The sequence below is a fragment of the Perognathus longimembris genome, unplaced genomic scaffold (assembly GCF_023159225.1).
Source record: "Perognathus longimembris pacificus isolate PPM17 unplaced genomic scaffold, ASM2315922v1 HiC_scaffold_5919, whole genome shotgun sequence".
NCBI classification, from domain to species: Eukaryota; Metazoa; Chordata; class Mammalia; order Rodentia; family Heteromyidae; genus Perognathus; species Perognathus longimembris.
Window position 1 is genome coordinate 27,084 of NW_025961399.1, and position 15,545 is coordinate 42,628.

The 15,545-nt window shown below is 36.5% G+C and overlaps 1 pseudogene; it reads left to right on the forward strand.

Moving 5' to 3' along the window:
• The first annotated feature begins 2,354 nt into the window (after window positions 1–2,354).
• Window positions 2,355–3,272, forward strand: LOC125345555 (annotated as a pseudogene).
• The last annotated feature ends 12,273 nt before the right edge of the window (window positions 3,273–15,545 follow it).

Sequence of the window (15,545 nt, forward strand, 5' to 3'; positions counted from 1 at the left end):
GCAAGCACTTTATCACTAGGCCATGTGCCCAGCCCCTCAGTACACTTATTTTACACCCTACTAGGTTTGTTTATTTTGTGTCTTGGAGCACTAACTAAAACATTCTTATTGTATTTTACCTTCTTGTTTTAGACTAAAAAAGTGTATTAATGGTTCTAACACCTCCATATTCTATTCCATTTGGAGTACCTCACTCACATTAGCCTATTTCCCATATATTGGACACTATTTGAAGCATCATTCTTAATTTTTTATTTAACAACATTTGAGCTGAAGAATGAAATATTATTTTGACCACCCCTATTTACAAAAATAAGGAGACACAGAGATTCTACATTGTATATAGAAAGCACTGGAGTCAGGAAATGCAGGAAAATATTCAAACACAGAATAGATCCCCTAAGTCCATAACCCTCATTCTTTCTTAATAAGACGTGCAAATTTTCTACCTTTACTTTTATAACATTTACAGATCGGATAAAATATTCAGGATGCATTTAGTGTTATATATAGCTTTAGAAGTGATGCAAACCAATAACATTGATTTCAGACATGTCTCAGGTTAAAATATATGTGAAGTAAGTTTATGTGAAGTTGAAAATGTTTAAAATATAAGTCAGGGAATCTGGTTGTTACCATTGCTATTAATGATAGGAAAACAAAGAGTAAAAGAGCTAAAAAATGTCCCTTAAGAGACCAAAATGATAAAGAGATGCAATAATTGATCCAGTACAAAGGATGTACAATCCCTAAAGAGAATGTAATACTTCAGCATAATAATGATTCCCTAGTGCACAAAAGACACATTATATATTACCCAGTAAATGCAATAGCTTTATGGTCTTAGTAAATCTCGTTTTTTCACTGAGATGGGATTGAGTTATCTTCTAAATTTCACTAAGTCTTTAAACTCATGTGAACATTCTAGTGGCCCATAGTTTGCAAATATTTTTATCTCAAACTGTTTGTTGCCCACATCTGTTTAGAAACTTGCACATTTTCATGAAAAATTCTGACCAGTAGCTCAGATAGATGAATACTTATGTTCAGGCAGCCTCATCTTTGAATCTGAAGAAGAAAACCTGAGATTCAGGTTCTGCCCTAGAAGCCAAGACCACAGTGATAAATCACCATTATAAGCAGGAAAAACGTTTTCTCTTCCAAAGAGGGTAATTTTTAAAATTTTCTTTGTTAGGAAGTAATCTATTTACCAACTTGAGTTATAATTAACATTAGAGATAATATACATGTCATACAACTTGTCATTTTTCCCAAAATAATAGTTCAAAATGATCTAATACAATATCTAATGAATATGTCCATCACTTGTAGGCCTACTCCTGTGTTTTTAATATGTGAGCACACATATAGTGAGAAGATAAACTTAAAATGGTTCCTCCGCAATTTCCAATTACAAAATGTGGCATTGGTCATTATGGTTAAGAGGTGTTTATTAGTTGCGTTAAATAACTCTGTGTAAAATTGAACCCTCTTATGCCTTGGCAAAAATTAAATCACCACATTTTTTTCTCTCACTGTTTGTGGTAATAATCTATGCTTCGCTTTGGTGAATGATATTCTTGAAGCTAACACATCTAGGAGAAATCACGAAGTGTTTGTTTGACTGTTTCTTTTATCATTGTCATGCTTTTTGGTTTTTGTTTCACGTCCTATTTTTTAAATACTTTTGAAAAAAATTCAGAGAACTAGAAATACAATTGATGCAATGGTAATGTTCAAGTAAACCAGGCAGAAGAGTCTTCTGAGAAAAAAAAATTGAGATAATTCACAGTCAGAAAATGTAAGGAATGCAGGGTTTTAAACAACAGACCTATCTCTGCAGACACAATTTGCATTTTTCTACAGTTTCATATTTTACTATGACATAATTAGCCTTCTAAGAATCAGATAGAAGCAACTTTTACACATACACCACCACTAGATTATGGTCAGTCTCAGTGTTTAGCAAATGGTTGCTGTGATTTCTGTCTCTACTTTGACTACTGAAGAGAGGGTTGAAGCAATGAGGAGATGATAAGAGAAAATGTCAGCTCTCCCCAGCTCCATTCTCTCATCTACCATATGAAAACACCGAGATTCGCTGTGTAGACTGTGGGTGATAGTATAAACTATATTATGTTTAAGAGTATAATAAGGAAAACACTATGTTGCTTGATGTTACTCTAGAAAACAGGATTAAAGATATGATTTATGCACTGGGTGAGTGAGTTCCAGATATTCACAGAATGGACCTAGTATTTGTGGGTGGCTATTTTCTAAAAACATCTAAATGTCTTCTGATTTCACTTGTTTATGTGTCCACAGATTCTCTTACAGAAGAATGATCTAGGAGAATGGGCCTTGTAAATTAATCCCTTGTGACTGAATTTATTCTGGTGGGTTTAATAGACCGGTCTGATTTGCAGATACCCCTGTTCATTCTGTTCCTAGTAATATATTTAGTCACTGCCTTGGGAAATATGCTTTTGATCATTTTAATTACATTGAATTCACACCTTCACACACCCATGTACTTTTTACTCTTTAATTTGTATCTTGTAGACCTTTGCTATTCTACTTCGATTATGTTGATGAACTTTGTTCTGAAAAAGAATGCCATCTCTTATGCAGGATGTATAGCCCAGCTCTACTTTTTTGGTTTCTTTGTCCTTACTGAATGCTACATGCTGACAGCAATGGCGTATGACTGCTGTGTGGCCATCTGCCATTCATTTCTCTACAACACTGCCATGTCCCCTAAAGTGTGTACCTATCTTGTATTTTCTTCATACTTCGTGGGTTTCACTGATTCCCTGCTTGAAACAGGATTTGTCTTAAGTCTGACTTTCTGTGATGCTATGCCATCAACCACTTTTTCTGTGATGTTATGGCAATGCTCAAGCTCTGCTGCACCAGCACCTATGCCAGAAAAATAGAGGTTCTTATTGGAGGGGCCAAAGACATCATTTTGTTTAGTACTATTATCATTATCTCTTATGTGTTCATTGTTTTCAGTATCCTCAAGATAAAATCTACTGAGGGTAGATCCAAAGCGTTTACTACCTGCAGCTCCCACATAACTGCTGTATCTCTGTTTTTCAGATTCTGTGCATTTATGTATCTCAAACCTTCCACTCCTGCGTCTCTGGATAAGGAGGATCTCTGTGATTTACACCATTGTGGTTCCTATGATGAACCCTTTAATCTACAGCTTGAGGAACACAGATGTCAAAACTGCCCTAGGAAAATCCCTCTGCAAGACAATCAGTTGACCAGAAATCCCATGGCTCTTTGCTTTCAAAAGAATGGCATTGAGGTATTCTTTGCTTCAGTTAACATATTTTCAATGTAAACTTATCTCCTTCTAGTCGTTCTTTAGCTCAAGGCTAGCACTCTACCACTTGAGCCACAGCGCGGATTCTGGCTTTTTCTGTTTATGTGGTACTGAGGAATGGAGCCCAGGACTTCATAGATGCTAGGCAAGCACTCTACCACTAAGCCACATTCCCAGCCGCCATGAGTACATTTCTCATTGAACACTGTTTTCTCTTCCCTCATTTGTCTCCCACTTTCTCTCGTTTCTGACTCCCTGCTCCCCAAATTTTAAAGTTCATTTCAAACATAGGATTTTGTGCATATCGCTGTTGCATTAGTTCACCCTCTGTCCTTTTTTTTCACTATTTTATTATTTCCCTTCCCTAAATCAGATAAATGAAGCTCTATAAGACACAGGGCAACAGATTCAAAAACAGTGACTACAGGGGATAAATCAAAGGGGGAAAAGGAAGAAGAAAGAGAATGACATGCTGCACATTAAACAAAGAGCTTTTGTTTTCATATCTTGAAGTTCATTTTGATTATCATCATTTTATATGGTCCTATATACGTAGCTATTGATTTATTGTGATCCTCTGTTAGGACTATCCTGGACATATACTAATGGTTACAAATGAGGGGTACCATCGAGCCTGTGTTTCTTTTGGTCTGGCTTACTTCACGTAATATGATTTTCTTTGGTTATCTTGCTTGTTTTGTAATGTTAATAAGTACAAATACATAAATAAAAACTGAAAGGAAATTTTGAGACTCAAAATTTTGTACAAATAGTATTTTTCCAGGGTGGGAATCACATAAAGTTGCATTGGGTAAGGTACTAACTACAACCACAGTAAAATATTTAAATTGTTTTCTCATGAAGCATAAACAATATTCATAGAAATCATGTTCTTAAAAACTCTTTATTGGATTGTCTTCTATTCTGTATCAGAGATAAATGCATTAGAAACTATGATTAGAGCCAATGAAATAGTAACAGGCTGTTTCCATAAGTTTTTAATGATTAAGGATTGTTACATAGACCACAGAGTCTCCCAGCTTCCCAGATTGTAGCAAACACCTAGCCATTTGACCAGCAGTGTGTGAGAATATCTCATGAACAATGAATTAAACAAATATAGTATTCTGACCAAAAAAGGGTCACCTAAATGGAATAGGAAGCATATTTTAGGCAATTTGTGTGAACTCATTTGCTGGGAAAGACACAGTGTTGTAATCCTTTGTGTTTCTGCTCAAAGGATAGGTAATATCACATAGTCTTCTAAAAAATGTATTGCCACAATCTAGGATCACACACTGAGTGTTTCTTTCAAATTCTCGTTAATCTTTCACCTGAGATAATAGGATCTACCATCTAAAGCTCCATAAAAGAAATAACCTAGAAGACCTCAGAAAATAGTCTTGCTTTAATTATTCCCAAGCTATCATGCCCTCAGAATAGTTATTTAATGCTACACAAATTAAGCCTTATCCCATGCTGGGATAGTCCATGAGATCCTGTGATCCCAATAATGGTTTTAGAATCTTTCTAGTCACAAATAAACATAGTTTTGTGCTTGAAAATTTCCCTCTTTTCTTTCTAAATTCCTACTTTAATTGCAATGGCCACTCATTATTTTATTCCCCCAAATGGGTTTTGTTTCTCATACTAGTTCTCCAAAAATGAGTCTTCCCCTTTTGTTCTATCTATTCTCCCCAAATTACTTGTGCATGGCCATTATGTAATATTGATTTTATAAACAGTTTTATTACAGTAAAGTATATTGCATACCTTCATAAAATAAATACATATTAAGATTGAAATACTGCTCTTAAATTATATAATTTCATGGAGCATTAGAGACCTCATAAGTATGGGCTTTGTATATCTTACTGTTCTGGTTTAGTATTTTATTTTATAACATATTATTTACTATATTTAAACATAGATTCACATATATTTAATATATTGCTAGGCTCCTTTTGTCTTCAAATCATACTCTATGATTTAGAAACATCTGAAAACACTTCAATGTTTTTGTTTTAAAAACTCCATACTGGCTGGGGGCTGGATATATGGCCTAGTGGCAAGAGTGCTTCCCTCGTGTACATGAGGCCCTGGGTTCAATTCCCCAGCACCACATATACAGAAAACAGCCAGAAGTGGTGCTGTGGCTCAAGTGGCAGAGTGCTAGCCTTGAGCAAAAAAGAAGCCAGCAACAGTGCTCAAGCCCTGAGTCCAAGCCCCAGGACTGGCAAAAACAAAACAAAACAACAACAAAAAAAACCCAACAACAACAACTCCATACTGGCTGGGAATATGGCCTAGTGGCAAAGTGCTTGCCTCATATATATGAAGCCCTAGGTTTGATTCCTCAGTACCACATATATAGAAAACAGGCAGAGGTGGCGCTGTGGCTCAAGTAGTCCAGTGCTACCTTGAGCAAAAGGAAGCCAGGGACAGTGCTCAGGTCCTGAGTCCAAGCCCCAGGTCTGGCAAAAACAAAAACAAAGAAACAAAAACTCCATACTACTTGAATGAATCATATCTCAACTGTTTGGAATCAACAGGCTATCACTTTTACAACAGAAGGAATATTGTTATATCTTTTCTTTTAATTTAAATTGATTTTTTTATCATCAAAGTAATGTACAGAGAGGTTAAAAAGCCAACCAAAGTGATATTTACATATTATCTAGACAAAATACAATTGATACTTAACAACAGAATATTTTTTCATGTTTCATATTTACTGAGTTATAATAAAGTATTTCAGAAGACAAGAAATAAAAGTACTATAACTTAATCTTGGATATTTCATTACAAAACTAAAGTTAACCCATTGTAAGTGACTTACAATTTTAATCATAGTTACTCAGGAAACTGGGATCCCAGAATCACAGTTTAAAGCTAGCTCAAGTAGGGAAGTTCATTGCACAGTCTTTGTCTAATTAAGCACCAAAATGTGAGAAATGGAGCTCTGTGGCTCCAGTGATATACTGCCAATGTTTAGTGAAAAGGTGGAGAAATATATAGGTAAGCTACATTCACACATATGTGTGTGTGCTGTTAAATGTGGTCAATTCTTTTTCAATGGATGGTGAAAAGCCAACAATAGAGATAAATTGCATATGCTTTTCCAAATGGAAATAAGAAGTGAGAAAAAAAAAGAACAAGCCCAATGTAAGAAACAATTTAATCCAGAAGGTATTTGATTATAGACAGCAAAGATCATTTTACTTCACAATAAAATCCAAAATAAGGGCTGGGGATATAGCCTAGTGGCAAGAGTGCCTGCCTCAGATACACGAGGCCCTAGGTTCGATTCCCCAGCACCACATATACAGAAAAAACGGCCAGAAGCGGCGCTGTGGCTCACGTGGCAGAGTGCTAGCCTTGAGCGGGAAGAAGCCAGGGACAGTGCTCAGGCCCTGAGTCCAAGGCCCAGGACTGGCCAAAAAAAAAAAAAAATCCAAAATAAAAAGAAAAAAAATATTACATTTATTATGGAAATACATATCACACACAGACACACACACACACACACACACACACACACACACACATGATGGGTGAAATAAAGCATTGTACCGATTAAATTTACCAAATATCTTATAGGATATTCAAGTCATCATCAGCATAATAAGAAACAATAGTATTTCCAATTCAACTATAACAACAAAAGATAAACTCTATCTCTGTAACCACATACACAGGGAGATATTTCCTGATAAAAATTCTTTCCAAATCAGTTTCCTCAACACTGCATTGACATTTTTGTTCCTAAAAATGTAGATTAAAAAGGTTCATCATAGGAATTATAGTGGTATAAAGCAAGAAGAGACTTTTTTTCTCTAATTTATTGACCCAGGAGAAGTTGAATACACAAATGATCCTGTTCCAAAGAACAGGGAGACAGCAACTACATCGGAGCTGCAGGTGTTGAAGGCTTTGGAGCTGCCTTTAGAGGAGATGATGTGGAAAATGCTAGGATGATGACAACAAAGGAATGTTGGTACCGACCACAGTGCAAATCACCAGTGCTTTGACATAGGTGCTGCTGCAGGATGTCTTTAGCAAGGGAGTATGTCACAGAAAGAGTCAATTCAGAGGCTTAAAATAAGTTACCGAGAACTATTTGTTCTGTAGAAGAGGGTCTCATTAATACATGGGTATAAAAAAAGAAAATAAAAAGGAAAAATGACTATAAGGAACTTCAAGAAATTCTAGCAGCCTATTTGATACTTATTCCAAGAGCAAGTGTCTTTACCTTTATCATTTGGACTCTTTATCAAGTGCTGGTGTGAAAAGTGGACCTTGCAGTAGTAGCAGCCGACACATAGGATCTGTCTGGTTTATTGCAGTGAGGTTTTAGAGATTTGAGTTTTGTAATTCCACTGTGCTCAGCAATCAGTTTATAATCTTCTTACTAGGTTTATATCTATGTTTAATTATAGCTTAGTTGGTGGGACTCTGTACACATGAATTACCTGCTAGGACCCTAAATCTCTGCTTGGTCAGAGAGAGTGTAGGTTTTTCCTTGATCTCATTCTGCCATTTTCTGGGTGGAATTCCTCTCTTCTACTCCTTTCTTACAGTCAATGAATGCTGTTGGTGGTGAATTGAGCATATCAGAATCAACCTATCATTGGGCCTTGAGTGTTTTATTAATTCAGCGATTCTAGCTCTTATTCAAAGAGTTTCCTGCCTTTCCATTATGTGATTGCTGACAGATTAATTACTAATTACTGCCATTGTGTTACTTGTTCTCCAGTTTTATTGAAGCTTCTCCCATTCTCTCTCTTCTTAGAGACTTCAGTGGTTACTGAATTTATACTTGTGTTTTGACTTGTGGGTTAAAATTTCATTTGCCTATTGCAGGTTATGTGGCAATTCAGAGGCTTAAAATAGGTTACGTTGAGCTATTTTGGAATGATGATGAGGATAAAAAGAAGAGAATGCACATATAATTAATAGAGGGCTATGAAATAAGTTCCTAAGTAAATGTACAGAAATGTTATAATGAACTCTTTTCATTTAATTTTTAATTAAACCTTTCAATTTAAAATTTAACGAAAATATTGAAATACAGGTGAAACAGCAATGGCATTATATTCCTCCTATCATTTGTAATATTGTATTTCCAATTTTACAGTGTTAAACAGCAATTACTAGACATCCTTATATTAATAATTTTCCGTTTATAAAAATTATGTATATGATTTTGCTACCACTTTTACAATATTGCAACAGTCTCAGCTTGCTAAGTTACTCTTATTTGTAAGTATTATACCTTCTTATAATAGTCTTTTAGACTAAAAGACTTACTTTAGTGTTCCTTGTAGAATAAGCTCGGTGGAGACCTCTCTCTTTACTATGCTGGTCTGAATATGTCTTTTTCCTTTTATTCTTTTTTTTTTTTTTTTGGCCAGTCCTGGGCCTTGGACTCAGGGCCTGAGCACTGTCCCTGGCTTCTTCCCGCTCAAGGCTAGCACTCTGCCACTTGAGCCACAGCGCCACTTCTGGCCGTTTTCTGTATATGTGGTGCAGGGGAATCGAACCTAGGGCCTCGTGTATCCGAGGCAGGCACTCTTGCCACTAGGCTATATCCCCAGCCCTTTCCTTTTATTCTTTATACTTAACTTCTGAAGTATGTCTTTGATTTTGCTACATAAATAATTAATTCCTTACATAATATTTAAGCTCTTGTTCTGATTGATTCTGCAGGAAGAACTGTTACCTGTTATGGGTCTGTGAGGAGACCTTACTATAAAAATTTCCTCAAATGACAGTTTGCTTCTCAAAGATGCTCTTAAATTGAAGATTTGTTAGTTATTTGGGATGCCCTATAGCCACATAGTATCAACTGGATGACTCAAACACAAGATGCAGAGAAACTTCACCACAGGATGGGAAATAATGAAGCAACACTGGGAACCATGAGTACCCTACTAAGAAAATCTCCCTCTTAGAGAACAGCATCTGGCTGGCAACCTCTTTCCCCAGTAAGAAGTGTACCATTTTTGGAATATGGCAGAGAGACCACCCAAGCACCTGGCTGGAAACACATGGATTAGAGAATTCATCTTTTTGCTAGGATTTAGGAGCTACAAACAAGCCTTAACAACCTAGCTATTTCTCAGTTGTTCTGAGAGTGGGAATCTGGGTAACGACCACACTCCCATATTAGGAAGGCTTTAGAATTCAATTATGTCCCATTTTTCTGCACTCAAACTGTGGAGAACCAAACATACAAACATCGCAGTCATCTCCTATCAATGAACTAAGTGACTCCACCAGTGCTACCTTGACCATGACTACAAAGACAGCTCCAAATCTGAGAAACAAAAGCAGAAACTCCACTAAGTACTGTATAAAATTAAGAAACCTTGTCATAACATCAGAGGATGTAGAGTTGCAGCAAATGGCTCACCTTCTGATTTCTAATTGCAGTGGCCCACTTATCTACAAGAAAGACTTTGGGGATAAATATTACTATCTGTAGTCTGTAGCATGCAAAAAATTTTACTAACCATACCATAGTTCTCTTCATATCTGTAGGTAACAAAAATATCCATTGGCTGAAACTATAATACTCAATGTGTCTATATTAGCAGAGAGAGAGAAAGAGAGAGAGAGAGAGAGAATGAGATGTGAGAGAGAGTGAGAGAGGAGATCAGAGCATGGATACTATCCTTTAGCTATTTTTGCTTAAGTCCAGCACTCTGCCAACTTGAGCCACAGCTCCAATTCCAGCTTTTGGCTGGATAATTAGAGATAAAAGTCTTACAGATGTTCATGCCCAGGCTGGCTTGAAATCTCTATACTCAGATATCATTCTCAAGTAGTTAGGATTATGATCATGAGCCACCAGCCTACAATAAGAACGTTTAATCAGTGTCCTCAAATTTAAGTGTTACCAAAGAAAATTTCTCAGAGCACTAGCTTGTGGGGAAAGAAATATTCATCTACAGCCTTTTAGTACAAAACTCATGCTACTGACTCAAGTGTTTGTAATCACTTTATCCTCTGCAGTGACAGCTGGGATTAAGAAGATACAGGTATTCTGGAATGAAGTGAACAAACTGCATCCCTGGAAAGTAGGAAACCATGGAAGGAAACCAAAGTCCTCTCTTATGAGCAGGCAGAAAATTACTCAACAGTTGATGCAAAATAAAATCATGAAATGGAGCTGTTTCAGGTGCAATAGGGATGGGCAGTAAGGGTACAGAAAACAAAGAATATTGATGTGCACACCCAAGTTCCCTCGGCTATTGTCCATCCTGAGAACAAAAACAGTTCATGGACATAAAATACTGAGTCACTTACAGCTTGTTTTCTTGTTGCCTAGAAGCATCACTGTTACTTCGATCAGTTCCCAAAGTGTAGAGACAGAAAAACTCAGCAATCATCTCATCTCCATCCATGTGTGCTCAGTGCTTCACTGTGGAAATGCAGCTAGTGCCAGCCACACCTGACAGGGAGAGGAAACTGGAGAAGAAGGAGTGTGAAAGTTAAAGGGCACATCCCTGAAACATTTGCCAAGCTGAAATTCTCGCTGGAAGATATGCCCATAGGTTTAGGTGTATATAGTCTTTGTATGTGTGTCTTTTTATTCACAGGTGTACACTATAGGCCACCTTCTTTCATTGAAGCTTTTTGTGAGTACTTAAGAAGAATGTGTAACACTCTTCCCTGGGATTCTTCATCTGAAGTTTTGAATCCAGGAGAAAAAAACATGGATTGGGAAATGTTTGCAGACTCTTCTTCTTAATTTCAGGTGCCATGATTCTCCCTAAGATGACAGATAGTGAGGCCCCAGAGATGAAGTTACTTGGATATATTTGGTCCAACAAAATAATAATAATAAGTCAAGGTCAATGCAGAAGTTGATTTGCACCTTTGCATTCTTATCTTTCAGCTTCAAAATGTTCATTTTTACTCAACACAACATGCTAACATAGATCAAGATTGTTTCCCCATGATGCACTGGTCTGCCAACATGTGGTAATGGAGAGAACACTTCTCTATCACAAGGCTCAATGGACACCAAAATCAACTCTATGTTTTTTGCTTGTCAAAATATAGAACGAAATTCCATGCACAGATCTCAAAGGCCCTGGAGAAGAGAGCTAATTCAGAGCAGTGAAGGTATTCTGCATAAGGCTCCAGTGTTGGATGTACACTATACTGATCATCATGCACTGGGTATCTGAAATTATGCATCACAGTATAAATGAAGGACTAAACAGCATATGTACTGTAAAATAGCAGGAGGGAAAAAAAACTTCCTAATGATGTTGCCACTCATCTATGATACTTGCATACTCATTATATTAAACAGGATTTTATTGCTTATTTTTTAAGTTCTTACTAGCACATGATATCTGTCCAAAGGGTTTATTTAGACACATGCATATGCATGCAGTGGAACTTAATCTCACAAGTTAGTGGCACTGATTCATATCATAAATATATTTATAGATTTATGAGGGACTTACAGACTGATTTCCATCCTGGATGGATAAAATTATCATGAACCCCATTAGATAGAAGTCTTCCACCCATACTACAATTGGAGTTTTGCATTTTTATGTACTTTATTTCTTTTTTTTGTTTGTTTTTTTTTTTTTTGGCCAGTCCTGGGCTTTGGACTCAGGGCCTGAGCACTGTCCCTGGCTTGTTTTTGCTCAAGGCTAGCATTCTGCCACTTGAGCCACAGCGCCACTTCTGGCCATTTTCTGTATATGTGGTGCTGGGGAATTGAACCTAGGACTTCCTGTATACGAGGCGAGCACTCTTGCCACTAGGCCATATCCCCAGCCCTTATGTACTTTATTTCATAAGTTTGAAGATTGTTTTAAATTTTTACTCTCAGTTCTACTTTCTTAGGATATGTTTCATCACATTCATTCAATTTACACTCACTGAGATTCTTGAATATGTGGTTTATATCTTTTGCACGCTTTGGAATACTGTATATTCTCCATCTGGTCTTCCCCAATACACAAATTGCACAAATATTTGATCATTTTTTAAATAATAGATATTTGATCTATTATATTCTTCTGATTTTTGGTGGCACTGAGGTGTTAGTTTAGAGCCTCATGGTCCCTAGAAATTGCTCAATCCCTCAAGCTATATGCTTACCACTTTTGCATTTAGTTTTATTTTCAGATGAAATCTAGCTCTCTTGTGGAGGCAGATTTCAGGTCCTACTTCAGGCTAGTGAGTATCTGGGAATAAAGGTGTGTATTAACATGTCCAACCTTTGTACTTTTAATTTTTTTCTCAGTGATATACTTGATATATTTATTTTATCTGCTTTTAAATTTAGGCTCATTTTATATTACCTGAATTTCATATACAAGAAAGTTTACACAGTTCTTTCTACAAATTACATTTCTCTGCTCAAATTCTTTTCATTAACTTGCATTTTGTACACATTTTCATATTGTTTCCTTTATTTAAAATAGCTATTTCATTGTTTTGGTAATTCCAATCCTTGGGATATGGATAGCTCTACTACTGTTTTCTTAATTATATTCCACATTTACCTTTTTATATGGCATTGTAAATTTACTCTGATCCTGGGGTTCAAAGACCTCTGGAAGCTGAAATAGAAATGTTTTCTCCAGATAAAACACATTTCTAGAATTTTAGGCAGGAAGACAGAAGGAATACTCACATATTCTCATCGTAGATGGAGTTGGAATCGAGACTGGGTTATCATTTTAGGTTGGTCCAGCTCTCCTCTGGTCCATGGTGTATTGAGGATGAGCCCAGCAGTATTCACTTCTTACTTACCCACTTCTGACTTGAGTTCTACTCATCAACAGAAGACTGAGACTCTCATTCCAGATGTCCAACTTTGAGGGTTGTAAATGTCAAATCAGATGCAGGATTCACATCAAAACTGCTCTGAGACAAGAACTTTCTAACTATGGAGACATTACCTAAGAGGGTTCTAAGAGGCGGTTGTGGGAAGCGGTGAATGCTGATGTCATAATGGTTACTACCTTCCCTTAGCTGCTTTCAGCAACCACTCTATACCTTCACCATGGTGTTCTCAGCTCAAATTATATAAAATCTGCTATGTCAGTCCATATTACTCTTTTTCTGATAACAGTATGATAAAGAAATCACAGTAGATTGAAGATAGTTGAAGTAACAAGTGAGGCTATTTTAATAAAATTATTCTACCTGAAACTATACTGTATTCATAACCCAACATTATAATCTCTTTACAGAAAGTGGCCAGAAAGAAACCTTTTCCTCTAGCCAAGATGAAAGACATGGAAAAACCTCTGGGAACGTTAGAAAATTAAGCAAACAATCAGGAAGATAAAGGAGAATAACAAGAACTGTAACAATGGCATCAATGGAAATGGTAGTCTGAATATGGAGTTATAATGGTGGGGTGCTTTACTTATTTTAGTCATAACTGTCCTCTGAAATGGCTAATGATAGAACAGATCCCACAACTTTTCTAAAATAATGAAATATAGACCTGAAAACAGATATTTATCCTCTGTTTATAAGGAATCAGACATTTGTCAAGGTAAAAATTCATCTAGACCCATCGCCACCAAATCACATTTTAAGGATGAAGGCCAGGGGCATGTAATTACTTTACACTATTTGACTAATCTGGAGACAAAACCCATAATCATTAAAATGTGATTTTGGAAATGATGATGAATATGTTGCATGAAATGACAACTTATTTATATTCCTATTGTGAATCATTCTATTTGCTAGCATTGTCTCTCTTATAGCTTCTTAGGAATGAAGTGTGCAAGCCAGGTGCTCATAATTTGCATTTATAATCCTAGCTACCCATGAAGAGATCTAAAGACAAAAGTTCAAGGAATATTGGGTAAGGAAAGTCCACAAAAGTCTGGAACCACCGAAAATCCAGAAGTGAAGTGGTGGCTCAGGAGGTAGAGCACCAGAAGGATTAACAAAAAATGTTAAGGTGCAAAATTTAGATCTTAATTGCAAGCACTTGTACTGGCACCCAAAAATGAATTTTACTATTTTTAAATGAGAGATAATAGTTGTATTATCAAAGCAGTTTCTCTGAAAGCAACCTTGAAAGAACTTAGAACTGAACACCTGATGTTAATTCTAAGTTAGTGTCTAGCAATTACAATGGCAAAAATATTGAAAGGAGTTTACATATTCTTATGACAAAGAAAAGCATAGCATTGAAAAGAACTACTCATTTTCCAACAATAATCCGTTAACTAGAGTGATGGAAGATAAAGCTCTCCGCATTACATGTGCCTGTTATTAAAATGTTCAAGCTTTTCCCATTAGATTTTTCACTTTTTAAAAACTCGAACTGCTCACTGGACATAAAAGAAATGCAAATCAAAACAACATTGAGATTCCATCTCACTGCAGTAAGAATGTCCTATATCAAGAAAACTAACAATAACAACTGTTGGAGGGGACGTGGCCAAAAGGGAACCCTACTTCATTGTTGGTGGGAATGTAAACTGGTTCAGCCACTCAGGCAAGCAGTATGGAGATTCCTCAGAAGGCTAAACATAGAGCTCCCCTATGACCCAGCAGCCCCACTTTTGGGTATCTATCCAAAAGACCACAAACATAATCACACTAAAGCCACAGCACAAAAATGTTCATCACAGCACAATTTGTCATAGCCAGAATCTGGAACCAACCCAGATGCCCCTTAGTAGATGAGTGGATCAGGAAAATGTGGTACATATACACAATGGAATTTTATGCCTCTATCAGAAAGAATGACATTGCCCCATTTGTAAGGAAATGGAAGGACTTGGAAAAACTTATATTAAGTGAAGTGAGTCAGACCCAAAGAAACATGGACTATATTTTCTCCCTTATATGGAATAATTAGCACAGGTTTAGGCAAGTCACAGCAGAGGATCACAGGACCCCAATAGCTATACCCTTATGAAGACATAAAATAATGGTAAGTGAAATGAACTCCATGTCATGGAAACGATTGTTATATCACAGTTGTAAATACTTTCAACGTGCCATATGTAACTGTAGCCTCTATTATTGATGATATTCCTGTATCACCTTTCTGTCGTTGTACCTACACCATCTCTGTATCTTATCTGAGTATATTGGAAAGCGTGTATACTGGTATTACAACTAGGAAATTGAAAGGGAATACCAAAATTGAGAGACACATGGTAAAACAAGAGAAACAACTACAAAAGAAATACTTACA